This window comes from Sceloporus occidentalis, unplaced genomic scaffold (genome assembly GCF_023333645.1).
Source record: "Sceloporus occidentalis isolate IW3139 unplaced genomic scaffold, rSceOcc1.0.p SCAF_31, whole genome shotgun sequence".
Classification (NCBI taxonomy): Eukaryota; Metazoa; Chordata; class Lepidosauria; order Squamata; family Phrynosomatidae; genus Sceloporus; species Sceloporus occidentalis.
The window spans coordinates 4,979,582-5,005,337 of NW_028317011.1; the positions used below are offsets into that span (position 1 = coordinate 4,979,582).

The 25,756-nt window shown below is 40.3% G+C and overlaps 1 protein-coding gene across 1 annotated transcript in view; it reads right to left on the reverse strand.

Annotated features, from left to right (window-relative positions):
• The window catches only part of LOC149298762 (exocyst complex component 4-like), a 177,522-nt gene that overhangs the window by 105,608 nt on the left and 46,158 nt on the right, over positions 1-25,756 (reverse strand). The gene's annotated exons all lie outside the window — the stretch shown is intronic.

Below are 25,756 nucleotides of genomic sequence, written 5' to 3' on the forward strand. Positions count from 1 at the left end.
GTATCCGTGACGGACGCAGACAACCCCCGCTGCTAGCCACACCTCCTTCCGGCTGCAGCGGACGTTGTCTACGCGAATCGCGTAGACGTCAACCCGCTGCCCCGGCAATACAGCAGGAAGCACCGGTAAGTGTGTGTGGGGGGGGGGTGTTAAATGGGGGGGGACGGGGACAGGAGGATCCAGGTCCCCTGCAGCGGTGCGGGGGCTCTGGATCTTAGTCTCATAATCAGACCTCTATTTGAGGTCTGATTAGAAGATGACCCCGATTAGAAGACGAGGGGTATTTTTCAGAGCATTTGCTCTGAAAAAAACCTCGTCTTATAATCGAGCAAATACGGTATATTATCTAAGTAAAAGGCATCAGAGCAACACTTGAAAATGAGATAATCACACATTTCTTTTGCAAAAAAAGATAAACTTTGATATATGAAATGTAACATGAGAAACAATTTATGGTGTGATTTTGTACCATTCAAAGCTTTTTAGTGAGTCAAATTGCAGAAAATTGTGTTGCAAGATTGTTTATACAATTTGCACACATCTGCAACACCATTCACATAGTGACAAAGACTCATTATTACTAAACAATATGCAATACCACGATAAATAATAAGATTACCAAATACCAAACCTTTGGTTACAGGATGCCCCCTGGTAATTCCACATGAAATGGCATTGGACAATACTATTGATACTAATGGAATTAACAAAAGCTTTTTATTTATTTCTATTAAAAGTGGTTACAAATAAAAAACCAATGTGTTAAATAACATTTGCAAAGAGTTTCTGACGCGTATCTGCCAACATTTCTATTGGCCAAAGAGGGATAGCTTTGTTTTAGGGGTGCGGTTAGGGATGTGGTTAGGGGCGTGGCTTTACCAAGAGTTTTTATGAGACGTCTACACGGTATTTCATATAACCGAGGATTACAGTTAGAGGAAGAACAATGCGTTTTACTTACACAATTTAATTCCTAAACACACATTCTGACAGGTGGGAGGTATGCAGATGTAGCACTGTAATGTTTCGTGGCATTCATTTTGGTAACCACCCAGCAAAAGTTTAGACAAGCAGCAATGCAGGTCACGTGTAGGCTGGGAGTTAGGAAGTTCCAAGCCCAAGAGACATGTAACAGAACCACATGTAGCTAAAAATATATATGCTGAATTAAAAAAATATATATATACACACATATATATATATATATATATATATATATATATATATATATATATATATATATATAATATAGTAGCATAATTCAGTTGATTTATGTTCTTTTTTCCAAGTGACAAGTTTTAACAAAAAACTAAATTAGCTTTTGCACAAACTGTCCTCAGAGTAAACCATGTAGATCAAACATATTAGTAAAGACAATTTTTCAAAATGTACATTCAATTAAATTTGTACTTGATTTCGACTATTCAGCCTCAGCTACAGTGGCCTGTTAAAACCAGAAGAAGAAAGTGTTTTAAGAAGAGCTAACAATTTAATTTGTCTCACTCATGAAAGTAGAATTTCTTACACTGGGGAAACCTGATCACATTAACATGAAGACGTAGCATGGAGAGGAAAAAGGAAAAAAAAAGGGGGGGGGGTCACAAAAATGGTAACTGAACCCTCGACAGACATTAGCCGTTTCAGGAAAACAGCCAAGACTTTAATCACATTTCTTTTCAAACACAGCCAGGGATTTGGAATTGCTGTTATTCCAGGAGATGACCCTAATACAGTGCTTAATCAAAGTCATTGCCAGCGAGAGAGCATCCTGCAGGCTTTAATAAAAACCAATTTCAGAAAAGTCACTATGTCAAAATCATGCTGAACCGGATTAAAAAAATACCTCTGTGGGGGGAAAAAAGCCACAAAAAGAGTAAAAGAACAGTTTGTATCTTCTAACAATAAGAAAATAAAACTGCAGAATTCTCTAAAGTAAACAGGTTCGTCATGACTTCATTTGATCAGGGATTTCCTATTATATGTGCTAACCACTTCAAATCTATTTCACAGCTTCTCAGAATCTCCAAGTGACAGCATCAGCTGCTTATCTGAGTTCTTGTTAGTGAATATGGAAATTGAAAGAGAAACGACCCTGCAGTAATGTCACGGTCGTCTGAAAAGTAAAAGGTTGCAAAGCACAGCGTAATTCTGCTCCATTCCAGGAAAGGTCACAGAAAGTTAAAAAAAATAAAATGTTAGATTAAGTCAACCAAACTCACTAAATAATTTGCTTTTATTAACTATACCCAGTCTACACTCTGAATTTAATTATTCTAGTTAAATGGTAATCGTCATATCCCCGATGCTAATTGGTACGGCTATAAAGAAGATATTAAACGTTACTTTGTTATTTATTTTTTTGCCGCACTATGTATGGGAGACTCATAGCTTCTTTGTGCTGTGTACAACACTTTGGATTACAATAATCCCCTTTAAACGATCATACTGCAAGATCTCAAAAGGCTTAGTCAAGCCCATCAAAAAAATCGTTTGCCATTTTGTTGGCCTTAGTATTATATTTTAGTTCAATTATATTGTGAAGTACAAAACAAAACATAGGTTACAGAGAAACATTTAACATACATTAAGAAAAAAAGAATACTAATGTTCTCTTTCGCTTAAATACTTCTGCTAATGTATTTTGAATTCAATTGATAACTTTAAACGACTAAAGTGCGATTTATTTTTTTCTTACAAAGTAGCAAAGCTAAGCGTAAATCCTCTTAGTACGAGTCATTCTGCAAATTTCATCGGGCACAACATTTATACCCATTCTAAAAACTATCCTTGTGTGTGTGTGTGTGTATATATATATATGTATATATACACATATGTTATATACACACATCGATCAGCCATTACATTACAACATTGTGCCTAACATTGTGTAGGTCTCCATTTTGCCACCAAAACAGCCCTGACCCATTGAGACATGGACTCCACTAGACCTCTGAAGTTGTGCTGTGGTATCTGGCACCGAGACGTTAGCAGCAGATCCTTTAAGTCCTGTAACTCACGAGGTGGGGGCTCCATGAATGCATCCTGGTGCCACGTGTTCTCCAGGTAGGCGACGCACACACACTGATTCTGATACCTTTCTATCAGAACCAGAAAAAACGTTTTCAGCAATTTAAGCTACAGCAGCTCATCTGTTGGATTTGACTACACAAGCCAGTCCTTCGCCCCCCATGTGCATCAATGAGCCTTGGCTGCCCATGACCCTGTTGCCGGTTCACTGCTTTTCCTTCCTTGGACAACTTTTTTCCCCGCAGACCAGGAACACCCCACAAGAGCTGGAGTTTTGGAGATGCTCTGACCCAGTCGTCTAGCCATCACAATTTGGCCCCTGTCAGAGTCGCTCAGATCCTTACACTTGCCCATTTTAATGTTGCTGCTAACATTACTTTGAGGATGAAATGCTTACTTGTTGCCTAACATATCCCACCCACTGATAGGTGCCATGATAAGATTAGCAGTGTTGCTTACTTTACCTGTCACTGGTCATAATGTTATGGCCGATCGGTGTATATATTAGTGGATTAACAAGTTTCTGTTGAACCAGAATCAAAGATCCTCTGCAGAGTTTTAGGTCTGGATACGGGGTACAACAAATGTACTCAATTAGAAGCTGCAAGTTCTTACTGGAATAATACCATGGAGCAGTCAAAGATCGTTTTTCAGATCCAAAAGGAGAGACTTCAGAGGCCATAAAAAACTTACTTAACTTTACATTCCTTGCTTCGTTGGCCCAGTAAAAGATACCTTCTTCAACTAAAGACTTGTGCTAATACAACAATATGCTGTTGTCTAATTATTAATGCCCTGCTATTTCAACAACAATCATGTTAAGCTATTAGTTATTTCCAAATCATTTAAAAAGACATGCAAGTCATTTCTGCACCATAACAATCAATACTTAGTGTGGTCTTATGGTTTTATGCCCAAAACCTTTTTATGCTAGTACCGGTTAGATTTCTTCCATACAGGATGATATCTGTAACCTGTTTTCCATTTCACCCCTGTTGTTCAGCTGATTTCCTCACATTTATTATGCTCCTTTATTCCATGTACCATACGCTAACCATTTCAAACGCTATTTCACAATGTTCTTCACCCCACAAAGACTCTACTGCCCATCAACACACAACACAAGGAAAATGACAGAACGTTTTGTGGATGTGAAGAGACTTATTCTAATTGTATACTCATTTACCATGCTATTAAAATCTTGATGGGATGCCGCTTCAAGTAGGAAAAGAAGCAGGGAAATAAGTAGCAGGTAAGTGTCAAACCCGAATCACTGACTCTGACAAGTAATTATGGTTTAATAATTTTAATTGCACCCACTGGGTATCCGCCACAATTAAGAGGTTATTGAACAAGAACTATGAGCCAGCTTTCTCCATGACTTGTTGCTCTTTTTCTGCTCACTTCCAAGAGATAAGTAATCAATATTTCATTGCCTGCCCTATCGCTTTCTTACCTGTCAAGTTCTAGATGTAACTGCTAATGAGTATTTGGAGACTCACCACACCCTTGGAAAAAGGAAGCATATTAATTTTTTACATTCAATTACTAAATATGCAAAGCAAAGTGTCACCGTTAAATATTTTTCGCATGCAGATTTCACTGAAAATTGACATCTCCCCCACATCTGCACTAGAGAACACATGGATACCTGGCCTTTTCATTAATCATGTAATCTGCAAGGTCTTTTTACATATTTACAAGGGCTCTCACGAGCAGTTAGGGGCAGTACACAGCATATCCGGAAAATTCGCATTTACCTAGGAATGGCATTTGCAATAATTGGCAGATAACATTATTTGCAAGAATTTACTTACAATTACCGTAACTTCAAAATAAAACACTTTCTTAATACACTTTGCATTTTGTTAAAGACCATTCCATCTGTACAGCAGCCCAAACTTTTGTCGGTCTACGTGACATAGGCTTTTTATCCAGAATGTATACATTAGGTTGGCTAACATGCAGTAATTGGTTGGTGAGATTTTTTTAACCCTAGGGGAAAAAAACACTTCAACATTATTAGTTGTTACATGGAATTGCCGAGGATGAGGTTGAAAAAGCATTAATGCAGGAATTAAAAAGGCAGTACCAGTATTTTTTTTTTATTTTTTTTTTTTTAAAGTCGGCTTTCCCGGAATGTGGAAAGTGTCACACTTTACAGTAAGCTGCATAAAACAATCCTTCTTTTTAGATAAGGCCAGGATACATCTATATGTTATAGCTCAGTGAACAAAAATAAGTGAATCCCAAGAATGATTTAAGTGCCTTCCTTAACCTAATAAAAGCTCAGTTAAAATAAGAGAATAAAATGAAATAACACACTTATAAATACAATTAGATTTCACTAAATCATTTAGGTCCATTTCACATATCACCTATGAATCTTTCCACTTAAGCAGGCAAAACCTTAACAGCTTGATTTAATTCATTTAATGAATCAATGGCTGTCCTTTTCCCAAACACAAATTTAACTAGGACCTGGCAGTAGTAAGCCTAAAACGTTTGCAAAACATACTACATTTCTAGTATTTACTGTTCAGGATGTTTTTTTTTGCCTGTATGTATTGTTGTAACCTTTACCTAAAGGCCATTGCACTAAATCAACTGTCAATTATAGCCTCCAGCACTTACTGTTAGACTAGGATGTACCCTAATCCTGATGCCAGACATTATCTAGCGATACATAAAATGAAAAAGGAAAAAAAACACAATAAAAAAATAAAAACACAAAACTACAGTAGTGTACAGGGCAGGTTAAATCCTGGGTGTCCCGTGGGTTGAGGCACAAACTTGGAAAAACTTACGTCCCACAGTAAGGAGCTTCTCAAAGAGAAAGCTTATTAAATCAAGTTTTATCATTACAGTGGAACGCACAAGGATATTAATGGAAAGGCCATTAAAGTGGGGTAGAAAAATAAAACAATTTAAAAAATCCACTGGCCGATGAAGAATTGGCGTTTGCATATATATGTATATACAAACACATACATATATGCACTTACAACACAGGGTGCACTAATACAATACTCCCAGAAGTAGTGCCTTACTCGAAAAGTGAATTCAATGTCACTATAAGAATAATGGAGTAATTTGCATACATTGTATACCCACGCACATCTTCATACATATGCATTTTGGAGCTATGTTGGTAAACAGACTGTGATTTTATGCCCTGGTATACAACAGGAAATTGCAAAGTTTCGAATAAAACCTCTTGAGCTTAAATCACGAGTCCTTGATTAAAGTTTACACAAGCTTGCTGGCCCCATCACAGACCCAGCTGATGAGCATCTTAGTTGGACGCACACAGAGCTGTGATTTCCATCCACTTTACTAATCAGCGAGTGGCGATTAGCAGCTAATCCGCCAGTGACAACCGAGCAATGACAGCTCAAGGCTGATTAAAATCAGGGAGCAGTTCTCGGGCATTGGCCCACCGAGAGCTCTGAAGAACATCTACTGCCAAACAAAGGTGACCAAGATACAAGCAAAACCAGAACAATTACTGCGGAGTTATTGCAAACTAACTAAATCCCTTTTCATGGGTGCAAAGGCCTGCAAAAGAAATGCATAGAAGTAGGTACAGAAAGGAGGGTGAAAGAAAAAGGTAGAATTTGGGAACTTTACAAAAACGTAACAAAAAAAAAGTGATAAAATTTTTCAGATATATGTAAAATGGGAAAGAGTAAACAATGAATAATTGAAGACGCTGTCCACCTCACGAAGCACCTCAGACACAGGGTGTCGGATGGCAGAAAATAGGAAACAGAGTGGCATATCTCCACGAGGTGATTGGGGGGGAGTAGTGTATGTATAAGTATACTGTAATGAGTCAGTGTGTATATGCATAGTCAGTGTGTGTTTATACCGTTACGTCAGAGTCAGTGTGTTTGTGTGTATATGTATAGTGCCAGAGTCAGTATATATATACTGTATTGTAGTGTCAGATTAACTGTGTACATGTGCATAGCATAAGAGTGTTTACTAGTGCATGGTGTTACCATGTGTCTACATGAGTGTAGAATGTTAGCGTGTATGTTACTGTAAGGTGTTAATGTTTGTGAGCATAAGACGTTAGCATGGGTGTGTCTATTACTGCATGATGTTAGTGTGTGTAAGTGTAAGAATAATGGTTAAACATACAACTTTGAGTCTTTATGGTGTAAAATACACCTCATGAAGGGGTTAACTGCAGTACACTACAAAGTGGTGCAGCACTGAAGAAAGATGCATTTTATGCTGTACTGCCCCAACAAACAAACATACTTGAACTGCAGACCAAAGGGTAATATAGGAAAATAAAAACATGATTGAGGAAGAAAAATTGATTGGATTCTACATTTTTTGTCTGCCTCCTAGATACATACCAAATTTGTCGACCTCTGAATGAGAAGAATGACCAAGAATGTGGCAGCTGCAGTTTAATGTTGATAAATGTAAAATAAAGCACTTGGGATATAAAAAATGCCAAGGCAGAATATAGCATTGGGGGCACTGTGAGAACAGAAGAGACCTAACCTTCGAAGCGCCCATCGCAGGATATTGACACATTGGAGAGATAGTTCAGAGGAGGGCTATTAGAATGACAAATGGTTTGCAGACCAAAAATATCAGGAAAGACTAAGTATATATAGTTTGGAAAAAAGATGGGCGGAATGTGATAAAAAAAATAAAAAAATAAAAAAGAGATTAAACAAAGGTAGGAGAAATCAAAAGGTCATTGTCCAAGACTAAAGGGGTCAGAGATTTACATGTAAGGAAGACTTACTGTATTGAGAGGTTAGTAGATAAATGAAACAGCATCACATCAGGTGTTTCAACATGCATGGGATAGCCATGAAGCAATCCTGAATTTAAGACAAGATCAAGGACTGCTTACGACCTGAGTCTTATATCAGGAAAAAATTACTAGAATGGTTCTTAACACCTGTAAAATTATGTGTTTCTATGTTTAAAGGGATTTAACAAAGTAAAGGAGGAAAGTTTATTTCAATGAGGCTAACTGGAGGTCATAATCTAAAACTAGAGGAACAGAGGTTTATTTTTACAGAAACAGCAAAAGGTAAATGAAAAAAGGGGTATGAAGCGAGGGAATTTAAACATGCATATGGATATCTAAGAGTAGACCCCGGACCGATTAAGGTCTTTACAGCTAGAAAAGTGGGCAAACTAGTTGGGCTGAATTGTTCTTATCTACCATCAAATTCTGTTTTTTAAATCAATGGACAAAACCTAATATAATTTGAAAACATTCTCCCCATTTCCAGGTAGTACCATCAATAGCAGAATGGTCAAATCAACTCTTCATTAACAACGCACTTAAAATATTGGGGCTTTTGTGTCATCCAAGATATAGTTATTCAAATTAAAAGTTTAATAAGCCTTTTGGACTTAGTTTGAGTTACTGGTAAAATACAGCTAGTCTACTTTTTGCCAACAACGCTCCTGAAAGGAAAGCCATACTAATTTTTAAGATGTCATTAAAACAAACAATTTGCTTCTACAGTATATTGTTCAGTGTTGTCAAATGGAAACACAAATCATACAAGTATGTTTTAAATCGTTAGTTTAAAAGCACTAGAATAAAAGAAACAAGACTCGGAGAACAGTCTTGCCATTGAAGGTTTATAACACACAAAAAACACAATGGAACACGTGTCCCTCCAACCACTGGCTAACAATATGTCTCACAATGCTCAGCTTTTAAAAGGCAGCATGAGTACGCAAGGGAACTTGCTGGGCATTCTCTCTTAAAATGTCTATAATTAGAATTTATATAAATGAAAAACTATAGGTTTTGCTCTCTATCACACCTGCAGTCTAGCGATCAAGTTACACTGTAATTGATTTAACATTAGGAAACATTTGTTATATTTTCTCCTTTCTTAATCCTCTTTATCGCATCACTTCTACGACGATTACGCTAACCACATTGGTCATGGAACAAACTGGATTAGTGAGGTGCTAAACCTTTTAACAAGCAAGCATGACAGGGTTTATACGCAGTATGTTAGTTTTCAGAAACACGCACAATTATTTAAATGGGGGTCTTTGCTGATTGTGGATATATTTTATAATTTTGTAATGTTTCATAAACACATTTTCTTTCTCCGTGTTTGTCGTTTACAATAATGTCCAAGATCATCACATCGCTACCAGGTATTGGTTTGTGAATGCTATGTATGAGAATTGCCAAGGAGCATGGACAGATTTACAAGTTGACCAGTAGGGGGCACTAATGCTCTTACTGCTGCCTTTTATACTCTGACCATGGCCACAAATATGCACTGGTTTATTTGTTCCAGCTCTGGATTTTCAGACAGGTATACTTGGTTTATGAGTTTTGTTATTACTGGTTATTTTTGGTCATTTGCTCTAAGGTGTCTTAAATCAAAATATTCAGTACATGGCGCTGTTGATGCCGTACACAGCAATAAAAGCTCTCTGAGGAATAAAGGCAATAATTGTTTTCTGCAGGTCTTTAAACAGATAGCCAGAGTGCTGATGAGCTACTAATTTGATAACGAATGGATTCAGAAATCAGGCAACACAAAAAAATGTGAATTATGGAAACAATTACCAAAAAATTAATAATAAATAAACAAAAGCGTAAATGAAAAGACAAAACACACAGCCAAATATAATACAAAATCAAACAATGCACACTTTAGAGAGTAATCTAGAGGAGGAACAAAGACAAGCTAGGATTTCTTCTAACATTAAAACTCTGTGAACACCTTACAAGCAAAAAGCTGCTTTGACTGTGACCTTACTATGTTTTAAAGAAGTGGTAAATCTTACAAAGCAACACTTTTACAGACAGCTATGGTTATGCATTCATTATAAGGTTAACTCAAAGCTGTGTGTTTCCATTATACAGGAGGTATAACTTGATCTATACAGCATAGTAAAGGTTAGCACAAACCAGTACTTAAGGATCCATTATCACAAATGCTCTTGCACCTTAACAACATATCTTTGAATCTTGTCAAAGTCTACAACACCACACCATACAATGAGCAGCATAGGTTCAAGTGCAGAACAACTAAATGTGAGTGCTGGCCTGCAATTAATGTGTCCTTGACCTTGGCCAGGATATAAAGGAGAACCATCCACACAGCCGGCTTCAGCAATCAGCTTATATGTGAGGTACCTTGTCTTTAAGAAGGAAGAAGGTCGAGGTGAAGCCAAGCCCAAGTGACCCTTACATCCAACAAAAGTTCCTAGAGACCTACAGTTATTTACTCTATTACATAGAAGCAGGCAAGATTGGCACACACAGCACCGGCATTGTTTTCATAATGTTGCATCTTTAATTCCTTTTTAAGAGACCTAAACCTGACAGCAGCCAAACTTTGATTCCTTTTGAATTAGCTTTTAGAACTCTGTCTGGAGTTCTAGATCTTTTTCACTGATATCCCCAGAATGCCATAGTCTCGGTGGTTCTAAAAATGTCTGGTTGCAACAATAGCGCTCTGGAATACTTTGTCTCAGTCACATCTCTCCCAATCAACACATTGCTACATTTAACATTAAGGGTTAGGCATATGGATTTAAAATAACATCAGCTGTATGAACATATGCATAGTGTTATACTGTGCTCCTCGAGCTGCATATTATTCTATTGTATATTTTCCAACAATAACCCTTTACTTCGTACTTAATGAGAACGAGCGAATGAATGAAGTCACAGAACAAATGCCACATTTAACATAATGTACAATATTGCATCTCTTATCTTGCGTTTCAAAAACTAATCACTGGATATCTATAATATAGTTCTCTCCTCATGGATTGTCAAAATAGGGTATATTTCTTAAAAGGGGGCAGGATACGAATGATGGCAAAATGAAAGAGTTGGCTCTGCTTAGCATATAGTGAAAGTATTTTACAATGAATTCTGCTGGGCCACTTCAGAGAAAAAAAAAAACAGTTGGCCATTTATATCAACAACCAAAATTGTTAAGGGTTGCATTTGTTTTCGCTTCTCCTAAACTTACATATGCTGTAAACCCGACATTACCAGTTAGCCAAAAAAGTTTCTAGTTACTTTTATTTATTAATATGTATGTAAAGTCTGTATGCTGTCATCGCTGTGAAATCTTCGGTTCACTAGCATATTAGCAAATCCTAAATTTAATGATTCTGCAAAAACACACATTAGTACTGGCAATTCTGCATTTGATTTGAAAAGGAAGCACGTACAAAAGGCTACCTTGTCCCACATCTGGCAAACAGATATTGTAGAAAGCTCCCACTACGAGACACATACGTAGTGAAAGTAAAGTTAAAACGCTAACACTTGTTATACAGATCTGAACACATAGACTTCAATGGCTTCTCGTCATTCACCAATCCTTGGCAGGATGTGTTTTGGTTTTTTTTTTAAACTTCTTTATTACACGGAGAAGACAGAGCATACAGCACAAGAACAAAGGTACAAATAGACATGGTGTCAGACTAGATGTGTACAGGTACAAGTAATGCACAATTCCAATAATACATACAGTGTAGGTAATATCACCTCCTCAATCACAGAACACCGGACCACAACACAGATACGTCCCGTCCCGCAACGAGATCAGAACCCCGGTATGGGGCGAATACCTTTTAGGACCTGAAGACAATACCACTCTGTGGTATTGGGCAGGATGTGTTTAATGGAGACCAGTGGCGCCCCCCCCCCTACAGCATTTGAAACGCAGTCTTTTATTTTTTTCCAATTGCCCCCCAGGCCGCCCTGAATGTATATTAAATGGCTGCGCGGCCGCCCATTTAAGTGGCCGATTCGGCTACACCAGGGCCGTCTTTAATGCCCGCAGCATCCGCGGTGGGCCGGCCGAACTGGCCGGCACACCGAAATGCCATTGCAGCCGATGTGGCTGTGAGTCCTTAAGCGGCGGTAAGACACGCTGGCCGCTTTAAAATCATTAAGCGGCCAGCGTGCCTGCACAGTGCCGCCCAGTGTCCTGTTCCGTGTGACTCCGCCCCCTTGAGCGGCACGTCACATCGTCAATGTGATGGGCCGCTCAAGGGGGCGGACTCACACGGAACAGTTCCTCGTGACAGGTAGAAGAGCACACTGGAGGACAGCAGCAGTGAAGGATGCGGCAAAAACGTAAGTATTAAAAAAAATAAAAAAGTTGGGGCAATAGGAGGAAGGGGAGCCATATTCAAAGGGGGGGCTGCATTGGGACAACAATTAAATACAAAATGGGGGTGGCTAGGGGGTATAAGTATACATAAATCAATACACAAAGGTGGGGGGTGGGTGGCTGGGTTCAATATACATGGGTCAGTCATTAACAATGCAAAGGGGGCATCAATACACAAGGGAGGGGGGCTAGCTGGGGACATCACATAAATCAATACACAAGGGTGTTGGGGCATAATGTACAAAGGGGGCTGACTGGGGGCACAAATCCACATGGGGCAATACACAAAGGTGTGGGGGGAAATACAATAAAACCAAAAAGGGGCTGGCTGGGGCATCAATACACAAGGGGGAAAAAACAAACAAACAGCAAACCAGTGTGGAAAGCATTTTGGATGTGGGTGTCAGTGTGGCAGAGCCTGTCCTGGTGTGTGTGTGTGTGTGTGTTTGGGGGTAGGTGTGGCAGAGCCAGTCCTGGTGTGTCTTTGGCTGTCTGTGTGGCAGAGCCTGACCTGGTGTGTGTGTGTGTCTTGATGTGGCAGGGCCTGTTCTGGTGTGTGTGTTTGGCTGTGTGGCAGGGCCTGTCCTGGTGTGTGTGTTTTTGGGTGTCGGTGTGGCAGAGCCTGTCCTGGTGTGTGTGTCTGGGTGTCAGTGTGGCAAAGCCTGTCCTGGTATCTGTGTGGCAGAGCCTGTCCTGGTGTGTCTGTTTGGGTGTCTGTGGCAGAGCCTGTCCTGGTGTGTGTCTGTTTGGGTGTCAGTGTTGCAGAGCATGTACTGGGGTCAGGGCGGGCTGTTTGGGGACAAAATTGGCTCACGCTGGGCTGTTTGGGGACAAAGTTGACTCACTCTCGACTGTAATTTGTTAATGTTATCTTGGTGCTGGTCGGGTTCTATGTGGGCAGTGTGGACACCAGGGCTGGTGAGCTGCATCCTGTGAGCTATGCCTGTAATTTAGGGGGTTTTATCTATACCTTTAATGCAGAGTTTTTATGTGAATTCCAATTCATATATACCTGCAAAGCTGGGTTTTGTGTCATTCTGTGGATCTACATCTGCTATGTTTTCATACATTATTTATGTTTACCTGCAAATATAGGATTTGTATGTCTTATTCAATTGATCAATACCTGGAGTGCTGTTTCCATGTGTTGTTTATTTGATCTATACCTTCAGTGCTGAGTTTATATGTGATTTCCAGTTGATCTATACCGGCAATGCTGGGTTTATGTGTTCTGTTGGTTTATACCTGCAATGCTATGTTTCCATACATTATTTATGTACACCTGCAAATACAAGGGTTTTTTTTGTCTTATTCAGTTGCATGTGCTGTTTCCATGTGTTGTTTATTTGATCTATACCTGAACTACAGGGTGTAAGTAAAAGAGCAGTATGGTTTAGTGAATGAGGGGACAAAGGGATGATTACAGGGGAGAGGACCTCTCAAAGTCATGGTGCAGCCAGAAGGACTGACTCTCACTGTCTTCCCCTGATCTGCAGTCAGTGTGGCAAATATATTTTTTTGGTGTGGTAGCGGAGGGAGTAATTGCATGCAAGGGAGCATTGAGAGGGGCCCAAGGAAATGCTTGGGTAGGGTACATTTTTTTCACTATAAAATATATTGGCAACAGGGTCTAATATTTATATATATATATATATTGGCAGCAGGGGCAAATATTTATATTTTTATTGGCAGCAGGGGCAAATATTTATATATATATTGGCAGCAGGGGCAAATATTTATATATATATTGGCAGCAGAGGCAAATATTTATATATATATTGGCAGCAGAGGCAAATATTTATATATGTTTTGGCAGCAGAGGCAAATATTTATATATGTTTTGGCAGCAGAGACAAATATTTATATATGTTTTGGCAGCAGGGGCAAATATTTATATATATTGGCAGCAGGGTTTAATATTTATATATTGGCAGCATGGTCTAATATTAATATATATCAGCAGCAGGGTATAATATAAGTATATATCCGCAGCAGGGGCTAATATATATATTGGCAGCAGGGGCTAATATTAAAGAATGAAAAATAACTGCCAGTTCAGCTGGGTTTTTGAAATCATATTTCACTCACTTCAAAGAGATAAGTACATATGATGTAGTTAAAAATGCACGTCTAACGCATATTATATATATATATATATATATATATATACCGTATTGGCTCGAATATAGGCCACACTTTTTTCCCCCACTTTAAGTCTTTACAGTGGGGGTGCGGCCTATATTCGGGGTCTAGCGCTCGACGCCCGGGACATGCAGTAGGGTTAGGATACAGATCCCCCGCAGCGGTGCAGGGGACCCGTATCCTACTCTCTGATACGCTCAGACAGCCTCCCCGCCGGCACTTTCAATGGGGGGAGTGCCGGCAAGGGAGGTTGTCTAAGCGCATCGTGCAGACGTTCACCGGCTGTGGCGATGTGCGTAAACAGCCCCCGCTGCCGGCACATCTGCACAATGTGCTTTAACAATCTCCCTTGCCGGGAATTCCGGCAAAGTTCTAATATGTATCCTCTTTAATATCAACTTCCCTCCTGTACTTTGTTAAATAACTATATGTTTCCATCATGTCTCTTCTTTCCTCCAAGCTTAACATATTGAGCTCCCTTAGTATTTCCCGATACTTTGTATCCTGCAAACCATTCCCTTCCAACTGTCTCCAAAACATGTATGCATGAAATTACATGGTACATTATTTATTGTTACATTTCTTAAAAGCGGATATCTGAAACACAAACTTTTGAATCAAGTATTGTAATGCAATGTTTAACTCCCTTTAGAATGGCAGTGTTTTATCCAATGGTATACCGCACTGTCCCCTGTAGAGAATTGTCTTCTATGCTGTCAGTGCTTTGTAACTTATAATAAATATTGTAGGCATGAGCATTTTAATACTAAAACTAGGTATATAAGATTATCACAGCACATTTTTTAATTTACATCTCTTTATCCTTGAGCCTAACATGATGTAAGTGTGAGGACTGTCTGTACAGGCCTCTAAGTAAACTGATGTTGTATAGACTGCCGGGAAAATATGTATTACAGCTATTAACAGAGTTTAGGACGCTAATGCTTGACAGCATGAATCTGTCACACAAATGGTTAAAATGCTAAAACATTTTACAAAAAGGCATGGAGCTTCAAGGCATCATGTATTTCTATATGTACAGTTCAGTGTGTAATATAACATGGCCCCGTGTGTGTGGTTCTGTTTATTATACACCATGTATTTCTATATGTACAGTTCAGTGTGTAATATAACATGGCCCAGTGTGTAAGGTTCTGTTTATTATACACCATGTATTTCTATATGTACAGTTCAGTGTGTAATATAACGTGTCCCCGTGTGTGTGGTTCTGTTTATTATACACCATGTATTTCTATATGTACAGTTCAGTGTGTAATATAACATGTCCCAGTGTGTAAGGTTCAGTATATGATATACCATGTATTTCTATATGTACAGTTCAGTGTGTAATATAACATGTACTAGTGCGTAAGGTTCAGGTTATTATATAGCAGTGGTTCTCAACTCATGGGTCGCGACCCAAAAGTGGATCGCGACTCTGTCTTCATTGGGTCGCGGAGGGTCAGGGCCGGACTGGAGACATACCGGGAAAAATTTACTTTTCTGGGGCTCCCTTACACATTCTAGCGGCAATGCGCGAGCCGCAGGCTGTCAGGACCGCGGCCACAACAATCAGGGCCGTCAGACAGCCTCTGGTGCGGCATGTACTTTAGTATTACTCCCAACCGCAAAGCAAGTTGCTTGATTGATTTGCGGTCGCTGTCTGCTCCTAGTGGGAGCTGAATAAAAGTTTTTCTCTGATTGCTCCTCCTCTCTTCCTGCTGCAGCCCACGGAGAGCCTTTCCACTCCCTCATCTTTTCTGAGTTTATTTTTGGGTCGCGACTTAATGACCAAAGACAAATATGGATCCTGAGGATACATGGGTTGAGAACCACTGTTATATAGGATGTATTTCTATATGTACAGTTCAGTGTGTAATATAACATGTCCCAGTGTGTAAGGTTCAGGTTATTATATAGGATGTATTTCTATATGTACAGTTCAGTGTGTAATATAGCATGTGCCCCAATCAGTTATAAAAGTACCTATTAGAGGAAGACATAACCATAATGGCAGCAAAGGCTGTAATAAATTAAACTTTACAGCTAGACTCCTTCCTAAGATAAGCGATAAGTGGTAATAGCATTGGCGAGCCAAAAAAGAAAACAAGAAATCTTCCAGAGTTACAGGGCATGTGGTTGATTCCTTAATTGTTTACACTATTTATGAGACAGACGCAGTGAGCTAAAGTATATCAAAAATCTGGTTGATTGCACACAAACAATTAGCACAGGCTGAATAACAAACCCGTACTAACACACAGCTATACAAGGAAAGTTTATTACGCAGAATGTAACTCATGTAATTAACACAGTCAACTGTTTTATCATTTCTATACAAAAAACCTGCCTCTGATTGCCTGGTCACAAGGAGGACAATGAATTTTCAGAACAGCAGCTGAATTATATCGAGCAGAGCTGACAAAGCAGGTTTCTCTTCACAAATATAAATGTACTCGTCAGCAAACTTCTATTAGCTGGCTCACCGATCCACCCAGCTATGCATGAGGTGCTCTGGGCTGATGCCAATTATTGTGGTATAGAGCTGATTACATTGTTTGGCTTATCCATTCTTATTCCAGAAAAGCCCATGCACTTCAATTCCTACCCTGTGCTCAAAGGCTCTACGATGGTGGTCATATGCAAAAAAGGGAGTAGGGATAATATGCCAGAGGAAGACACCTGAGAGGTCCTAAAAGCTTGCATTCAAAGGCTACTTAGTTAGCCAATAAAGGAATCAACTTGACTCCATTTGTCTTGTGTCTTTCTACAACTAACACGGTACCAACTATAACCCTCAATCAAAAAAAATGACATACTTGTCGCACACGTGGCAGTATTGGCATTGGAGTATATATTAACTGCAGGATATATACTAGGGTTGAAACAACTAATCGATAAAATCGATAATGAAAATCGTTGTCAAATCGAATCGATTTTTATCGATTATAAAAATTATAATCCGACCTCAAACAGAGATCGGATTATAACACTAGAATCCAGATCCCCCGCAACGCTGCAGGGGACCTGGATTCCCCTCACTGTCGGCCGGTCTCTCACTTCCGTCTCTCTCCCCCTCCCATACACCCCTCTGACTCCTCCCCCCTCCCATACATCACTCTGCCTCCCTACCCGGCTCCGTTACTGACTTCATAGAAGCCTCAGCGTAAGTGGAGGGCAGTAATGGAGGCTGTCTGTGCGCATCGTACAGACCCCCACCAGCTGACAGAGGATCATCCTCTCTGTCAGCCGGTGGGGGTCTGCATCGCACAGACAGCCTCCGTTACTCACCTTCACTTACGCTGAGGCTTTTATGAAGCTGCAATGAAAGTTCCTGTCAGTAACGGAGCCGGATAGAGAGGCAGAGCGGTGTATGGGAGGGGGGAGGAGTGAGAGGGGTGTATGGGAGTCACCGTGCCATACACCACTCTGGCTCCTCCCCCTCCCATACGGCACTCTGCCTCTCCACCCGGCTCCCTGGTGTCTTGTGAACCTCCGTGGCTGACAGGAGGCAGAGTGGAGTATGGGAGGGGGGAGGAGGCAGAGTGGAGTATGGGAGGGGGGAGGAGGCAGAGTGGAGTATGGGAGGGGGGAGGAGGCAAAGTGATGTATGGGAGGGGGAGGAGCCAGAGTGGTGTATGGGAGGGGGAGGAGCCAGAGTGGCGTATGGGAGGGGGCAAAGTGGTATATGGGAAGGGGAGGAGGCAAAGTGGTGTATGGGAGGAGGCAGAGTGGAGTATGGGAGGGGGGAGGAGGCAGAGTGGAGTATGGGAAGGGGAGGAGCCAGAGTGGTGTATGGGAGGGGGGAGGAGCCAGAGTGGTGTATGGGAGGTGGAGGAGCCAGAGTGGTGTATGGGGGGTATTATGAATTTCAGGGCATATAGGGGGTATAAGGCATATCGATATTAGGCATATCAAGGGGGCATAAAACCTATCTGGGGGTAAAAGGTATATCAGGGGGCTCAGTGGCATATAGGGGGTATAAGGCATATCGATATTAGGCATATCAGGGGGGCATAAAACCTATCTGGGGTAAAAGGTATATCAGGGGGCTCAGTTGCATATCACTGGCATATAAGAGGTATAAGGCATATATGGGGGCAGAGTGGCAAGCTGGGGGTCAGATGTGCATAACTGGGGGCAGTTTGGTAAACAAGGCTTTTTTCTCATAGTTTTTATTAAATATGAAAAATAGTTAACATATGAATTAATATTTACTAATAACTTTGTATTAAAACCTAGTTTGAGAAACACTGTTTGGGTTCTTGTAGCTTTTATTATTATGTCAGTAAAATAAGAAGGTGAATAGAGAGAGGCCATTGTGATAAAGAGATGAAAGTGTAAATTGTACGTTTCCATGTTCCCCCAAAAGACATCCAGAGGTTCCATGTTCTTGAGCAATGACAGCTGGTCGGTGGCCACTGCAGATGCACGGGGAAGACCTCCATAAGCTACTCTGGAGAGCCCCTTTCTTTAATCTATAATATAATGTAAGAGGACAATGCAGTGTAAAGAAATGAACTGAGAGCTGCTACACAGATTAGAGGATAGGCCCCTATAACAGAGGGAATGTAAGGGAAACATAACATTAGGCACTGCGTGAGCCAAGGCAGAAGAAGGGTTTTAAAGGGCTTAGCAAGGGTTCTTGCAGAGATGCTGCTTTCTTGGTGTTTGGATTTTACCGATACGTCTAACACTCTTATTAAGACCAATAAAGCATATGTACTTGGCTTCAATTATCCATTACAGGCTGGACACAAATGCAAGTGAGACACAGGCTGACTGGCAATCAGCCCATTCAGCGGTATGGGATGTTTTAAAGGAACTAAAGCTTTTTACCTTCCACAGCATGCGTGAGATCATACTGAGGAAGGAGCCCAAGACATTTGTGAGCTGTGCCTGCAAATATCGATCTCTCCGTTAGAAGTGGCATCCGTGTCAGTGTAAAAACTGCTCTCAGCGCAACCTTCTCGGACTCCTCAGGGTAAGCTGGGGGATTTACTCCAGGCAAGGGAAGGAGTAGTAAGGCAAAACAGAAAACTAACAAATGACAATAAGCTTCTAATACTCTCCTTATTCTTATAATACAGCACTAGAGCAGTGAAATGGAACTAAATGCAGTCCGCTGGTCACTCTTCCAGCTTCCATCAACCCTATACAGACCAGACCTCTACAAAACATAAACCTACCGATTCTCCTCACTATAAAAAAAAAAAATACAGACTAGCTTTTTACTGGTTGTTGCATTTTAATATCCTAACCCTTGAAGGTGCTTAGATCACTTAAAGTAAACATTAAATGTACTCTCTTTGCAGATTTGTCATTTTAGTCTTCCATCTGTCAATCACAAACTTTAAAAATGTTCTCAATTTCTATGGCAAAAACCAATCACTTTGTTTCTGTGTTACGTGACAAAGTATTCCCAGATTAATTATTAGCTAGGCTAAATTTTTTATTTGGAAAGAACTGTTTTACACACACGCATATTTAGACAGGTGTGAAAAAAGGCTGTAAAGAATGTTGATGTTTTATTTTTATCATGTAACAAAATAAACTGAAGAAAAAGAAATAAAATTAAGGTGCAGCGTTATTTATCTCTAGCAATATTTATGTGAAAACTAAAATTCCAAATTGAAGTGAGGCACTAAAATGTGAAGAATTGTAATGCCACAAACAAGCCAAATCTTATTAAACAGAAAATACAACGGACACCTGTCTGTAATAGAATTTGACAACAGAATGCAATATATTCCCAAAACCCCATGCCATATATTAATAAGGTTTGACACATGCGTGCGTTTCATGATTAGATTCAGGCTTTGGGTATGTCACGTGTCAAATGTTATCATAGTATACATTACAAAACCCATAGCATGTAACATTTACACTTCTTCAATAATCTCATAAATATCTATTTTTTTTAGGACAGATCTGCACATATTACATTGATTTACACATATAACATTTGGATAGACATTTCAACTAAAATGAAATAAACCCATGCAAATATGCCAAGTGCCTTTTGCCAAACGTTCATTCTGGTCGTGTAACTCGGCCAAAAAAAAAATGCCGCTTTGAAATTGCTCTGTAATCCAAAATTATACTAGTGAGGTGGTCTACGATTTAAATTCAAATGTATTTTTGTTCAGCAAGGTAACACAAGCATGTTATTTACCACAGGTATATTACAGCATATCCAAGGTCATTCATTCTATGACCTACTGACATATCTCACTGTAATGGAAGGTCAGACAAATATTTAAACTAGTGGTGACCATTTACATGAAGTGGGTATCAACAAAGGCTTAGGAGCCAGGACCTTGTCATAGTTTGGCAAACCTACTTGCAGGGAAATAAATATGGCACACTAGCCATACCAGCGTGATAACCCTCAGGCAATCTATTTGCTGAAACGGCTTTGAGTTACAGTAGGGATAAGAAGTAAATTAAGCATAACATTGCCTACCTGATGGCACGCACACATGAGTGAGTTTCCCTGATGAGCATTTAAGCGACCATCTTAATAGAATGTAATTATTTTAGGTGATGTAGGAGATCAAAAATGCACATATATGTATTTTATTTATAAAATACACCAATTTTTTGTTCACATTTTCATAGTCTGTTTTTCTATGATTTATTCCACATAAGGAGTTTCAAGCAGATCTTAATACATTTTCACTGGTACTTATTTCTTTAAAAATAAAATAAAATGAAACGCGTACAGCATCAGTAAGCAGCTAGCAGCCAGCATGTGTGATAATGGCTTTGTGCTACAAAGCAATGGCCCTCTGTAGCTCACAGAGCAGGGCATACATACTGGCAATGAATACACAGTTATTCACGTGCTGCTGTTTGATCTCCAGAAAACCAGCACTTTAGCCCATGGAAGCAGGTGACCGTGTACCCGCGGCAGCCAGGCTCAACGAGCTGCTTAGTAACACGATTGCCCCTTGCAACAGGAATGAAGGATGCTTAGCGTTAGGGCTGCAACTAACGATTATTTTAATAATCGATTAGTTGGCCGATTATTTTTTCGATTAATCGGATAAAAAAATGCAATTTTTTTAAATTTTAAATAATGTAATAAAAAAACGTACAATTTAAACTTAAATCTCTTTATTGTGGCCTCTCTCTCACCTTCTTATTTTACTGACATAATAAAAGCTACAAGAACCCAAACACGGTGTTTCTCAAACTAGGTTTTAATACAAAGTTATTAGTAAATATTAATTCATATGTTAACTATTTTTCATATTTAATAAAAACTATGAGAAAAAAGCCTTGTTTATATTTTCTTTTATTTACCAAACTGCCCCCAGTTATGCACATCTGACCCCCAGCTTGCCACTCTGCCCCATATATGCCTTATACCCCCTATATGCCAGATTCCACTGTGCCCCGATATGCCTTATACTCCTTATATGCCAGTGATATGCAACTGAGCCCCCTGATATACCTTTTACCCCAGATATGTTTTATGCCCCCCTGATATGCCTAATATCGATATGCCTTATACCCCCTATATGCCCTGAAATTCATAATACCCCCCATACACCACTATAACTCACCCATACACCACTCTGGCTCCTCCCCCTCCCATACGCCACTCTGGCTCCTCCCCCTCCCATACGCCACTCTGGCTCCTCCCCCTCCCATACGCCACTCTGGCTCCTCCCCCTCCCATACTCCACTCTGGCTCCTCCCCCTCCCATACTCCACTCTGGCTCCTCCCCCTCACATTCACCACTCTGCCTCCTCCCCCTCCCATACACCACGTTGGCTCCTCCCCCTCCCATACACCATGTTGCCTCCTCCCCCTCCCATACACCACTTTGCCTCCTCCCCCCTCCCATACACCACTCTGCCTCCTCCCCCCTCCCATACACCACTCTGCCTCCTCCCCCCTCCCATACACCACTCTGCCTCCTCCCCCCTCCCATACTCCACTCTGCCTCCTGTCAGCAACGGAGGTTCAGAAGACACCAGGGAGCCGGGTAGAGAGGCAGAGTGATGTATGGGAGGGGGAGGAGCCAGAGTGGAGTATGGGAGGGTGGCTCCCATACACCCCTCTGACTCCTCCCCCCTCCCATACACCACTCTGCCTCTCTCCCGACTCCGTTGCTGACAGGCACTTTCATAGAAGCCTCAGCGTAAGTGAAGGGCAGTAACGGAGGCTGTCTGTGCGATTCAGACCCCCACCAGCTGACAGAGAGGATGATTCTCTGTCAGCCGGTGGGGGTCTGCGCGATGCGCACAGAGAGCCTCCGTTACTGCCCTTCACTTACATTGAGGTTTCTATGAAGCTGCAGTGAAAGTGCTTGTCAGCAACGGAGTCGGGAGAGAGGCAGAGCGGTGTATGGGAGGGGGGAGGAGTCAGAGGGGTGTATGGGAGGGGGGAGAGAGACGGAAGTGAGAGACCGGTAGACAGAGAGGGGAATCCAGGTCCCCTGCAGCCTTGCGGGGGATCTGGATTCTAGTGTTATAATCCAATCTCTGAGGTCGGATTATATAAGGAGAGGAGTTTTTCAGAGCATTTGCTCTGAAAAAAACCTCTTTTTATAATCGATAAAAATCGATTCGACTAATAGATAATGAAAATCGTTGACAGCGATTTTCATTATCGATTATTATCGATTAGTTGTTTCAGCCCTACTTGGCGTACAAAAATGGTCAAACCCATGGTGTTAGTACAGACTATTTTTGTATCAATATTGAAAAATTGTCAATTTGTAAGACCCATTACCAATTCAATCATTTCGACTGTGTAATTGAATAGTGATGTAAAGAATGGCAATAGGCTTGCATCTAAAGCAATAACCATCTTCATTTGCAAGATTTAAACATTCCTGCCTGACTTATTATCGACACTAAAACAACTGTTCAATGGCACATCTCACTTACCTCCATTGCCACTTACTCCTTTAGCGAACGTCCACCAGATGAAATCCCATGGCAGCGCGCCGCAATGTAGTGCGCGGCCGAGTGTATACCGCCTATTAAATACAACACCACATACTGGATTACATTCACCAACCAAACCACTAATTTAGCCAAGGAAAAGACCAGGCTTGAATCCTCCCTCATCTTATGTAGTGACTGTATAATCAAGCATCTGGTTGGCAGACAGAAAGTTGAGGTCCAGAACAAGCAGCTCTCAGTGATGATAATGAATTTAGTAGAAATTCAAAGAGGGGAACCTGTTTGACTTGAATGGAAGTAGGAAGGTCAATGTCCATATTTACTTCTCTTAATAAGAGAGTAGCTTGATATATTTTACATTCTATGAATATGTTCCTCAAAGAAGAACTGTGAGAACAAGAGATCATGAACTAATACTAGAATGTCAGAGGTTTAGATATATATCGTAAGGAAGTTTTACTTTACAGAAAATGTAGCAGCTAAACAGAACAGTCACCCATCAGAAATGGTAGAGCCTAATACAGTGGGGGGAAATTAAACATGAATGGGATAGTGATTAAGCTATCTAGTATCTAAGACAAGCCCAAGGAGTGATTAATGTCTAAGTCTTTACTTAAAAAATTATTTAATTTTTTTTAAAAGCATATTTTAGAAGCCATCGATCTTTTTATAGAGCTTATCGGACGATAGCCACAAAAACTAAGTACCAGAAAGGACATTTTGGGAGTCCTGTCTAGGTGACAAGGTATGTAGGGTTCTTCTGCATTTTCTTCTATGCATTAAGTGCAGTATATGTTGTAGTATCTTTACCAAATCAGTGAAGTCATCCCATGAATATGTAGATATTTCTGTATGCAAATGCGATTGTTAAGTAACTGACATCTGTACCATCTCTTTTGCAGAAAGATATCATTAGTGGAGATGCTTAACTGTCATTCAAGTGTTGCAGCGGACAATGGGTCTGCGCCTTATGAATGCTGGGAATTCGGTGCCCTCCCCTCACTGTTTTCACCCCCCCCCAAACAAAATCTAGAAACAAATTATTTTTTGACACACAGAAACCCTCTGCTGTCAAGTGCCCGACCCCAGTTTGATAATCTTATTTCCTGAAAATCAAGAAGCTGGAAACATAAGCTTCCCAGAGTGTTAATTGCAGCCCTGTGCCGTTACTAATCAAAAAATTGGATGTTTTGCATGAAAATGCTCCGCTAATTAATTCTAAGTCATAAAGCATCCTGGTTTTAATAACCACTCTTTGATTGGATCGTCTTTGAAGAGGCACCAAGACTAATCAGACGAGCTGCAGAAAAACACGGAGAAGAAATAAGTGGACTTACAGTTTCTGGCTGAGGTGACTGTATAATACTTAAACAAAAATATAATAAAAAATATGAATTGTAGGTTATTCTAAAGTGCAACAATTCATAGTTATGAGGGATGGAAAACAATCTTATTATGAGATGTGCAAGTTTAAGAATTACATTTCAAACAGACAGTTAAGGATTCCACTCGCCGTGGTGCTTCATAGACTTCTGGTAGTGATGGTTGTTGCTACCATAAATCACGGAAATGGCTTTATGTAAACCATTTGCAAATATTTTGCAACCCTACTAATCTCCCCGAATTCTAATCCACCTGTTTGTGGAGGAAGATTCAATAGCGTGCTATTGTTGCCATTCAACCATGCAAGCCATGAGATCTTCTGCTTCCCAGTGGTCCACACACTGGCTGTTGGCTTCTGAACATGCTGCCCTGAGTCCATAGTAACATTATTACCAGCAGTGAGTTCAAAAAGAGAAACCCTACAGAGAAATAGACTGTTCTACTTCTGTGCTAGAGAAGGAAATTCTTTGAAATGCTACACAAGTCATATTAGCCAAGAACTCAGTTTTGGTGGGCATGCACATGTTACAGATGTCCTTAGTGATCGCATATTTGATATGATATGAAGATGAGGGTAGCGAGACTGGCAAGGAAAAGTAGTGAAACAGCTGAATTTTAATTAGGCTTTTTGCCTGTCAACAAAACAGAAGACAGCTATAATTCCAAACATGGTTGGTGGCCAGATAATGCTACAGTTAGAGTAAACTAATGGCAGCTCTGCATTTGGTATAAAACTATAAAATGATTCGGTCCACGTAATGTCCACATATACATTAAGGTCTGCAACAGTGGAAGTTAAAGTTATGGTGTTTTGTTCTGTGCATTTTTCCTTTTAATCAGCTGCATATGTTTTTATGAGAAAAGAACAAAAAACAAATCCCACACACACTTCCATATGTCCCCTGTGCTGGGTTAACAATTCTACTCCCACCAGCAAAGAAAAGGGACGGCAAACACTGGCATCAGCTGCAATATTTGGGACAAAACAGAGTGTGCCGGTTAACAGTGCAGCGATCTGGTGAACTGAGGAACACACAGTCAATCAGAGCTTTATTCTAAGGTATGGGAATTTGAACATCAAGCTCAGTCATGCCGTTTCAGTCACAGTTGAAGCAACAAGCATG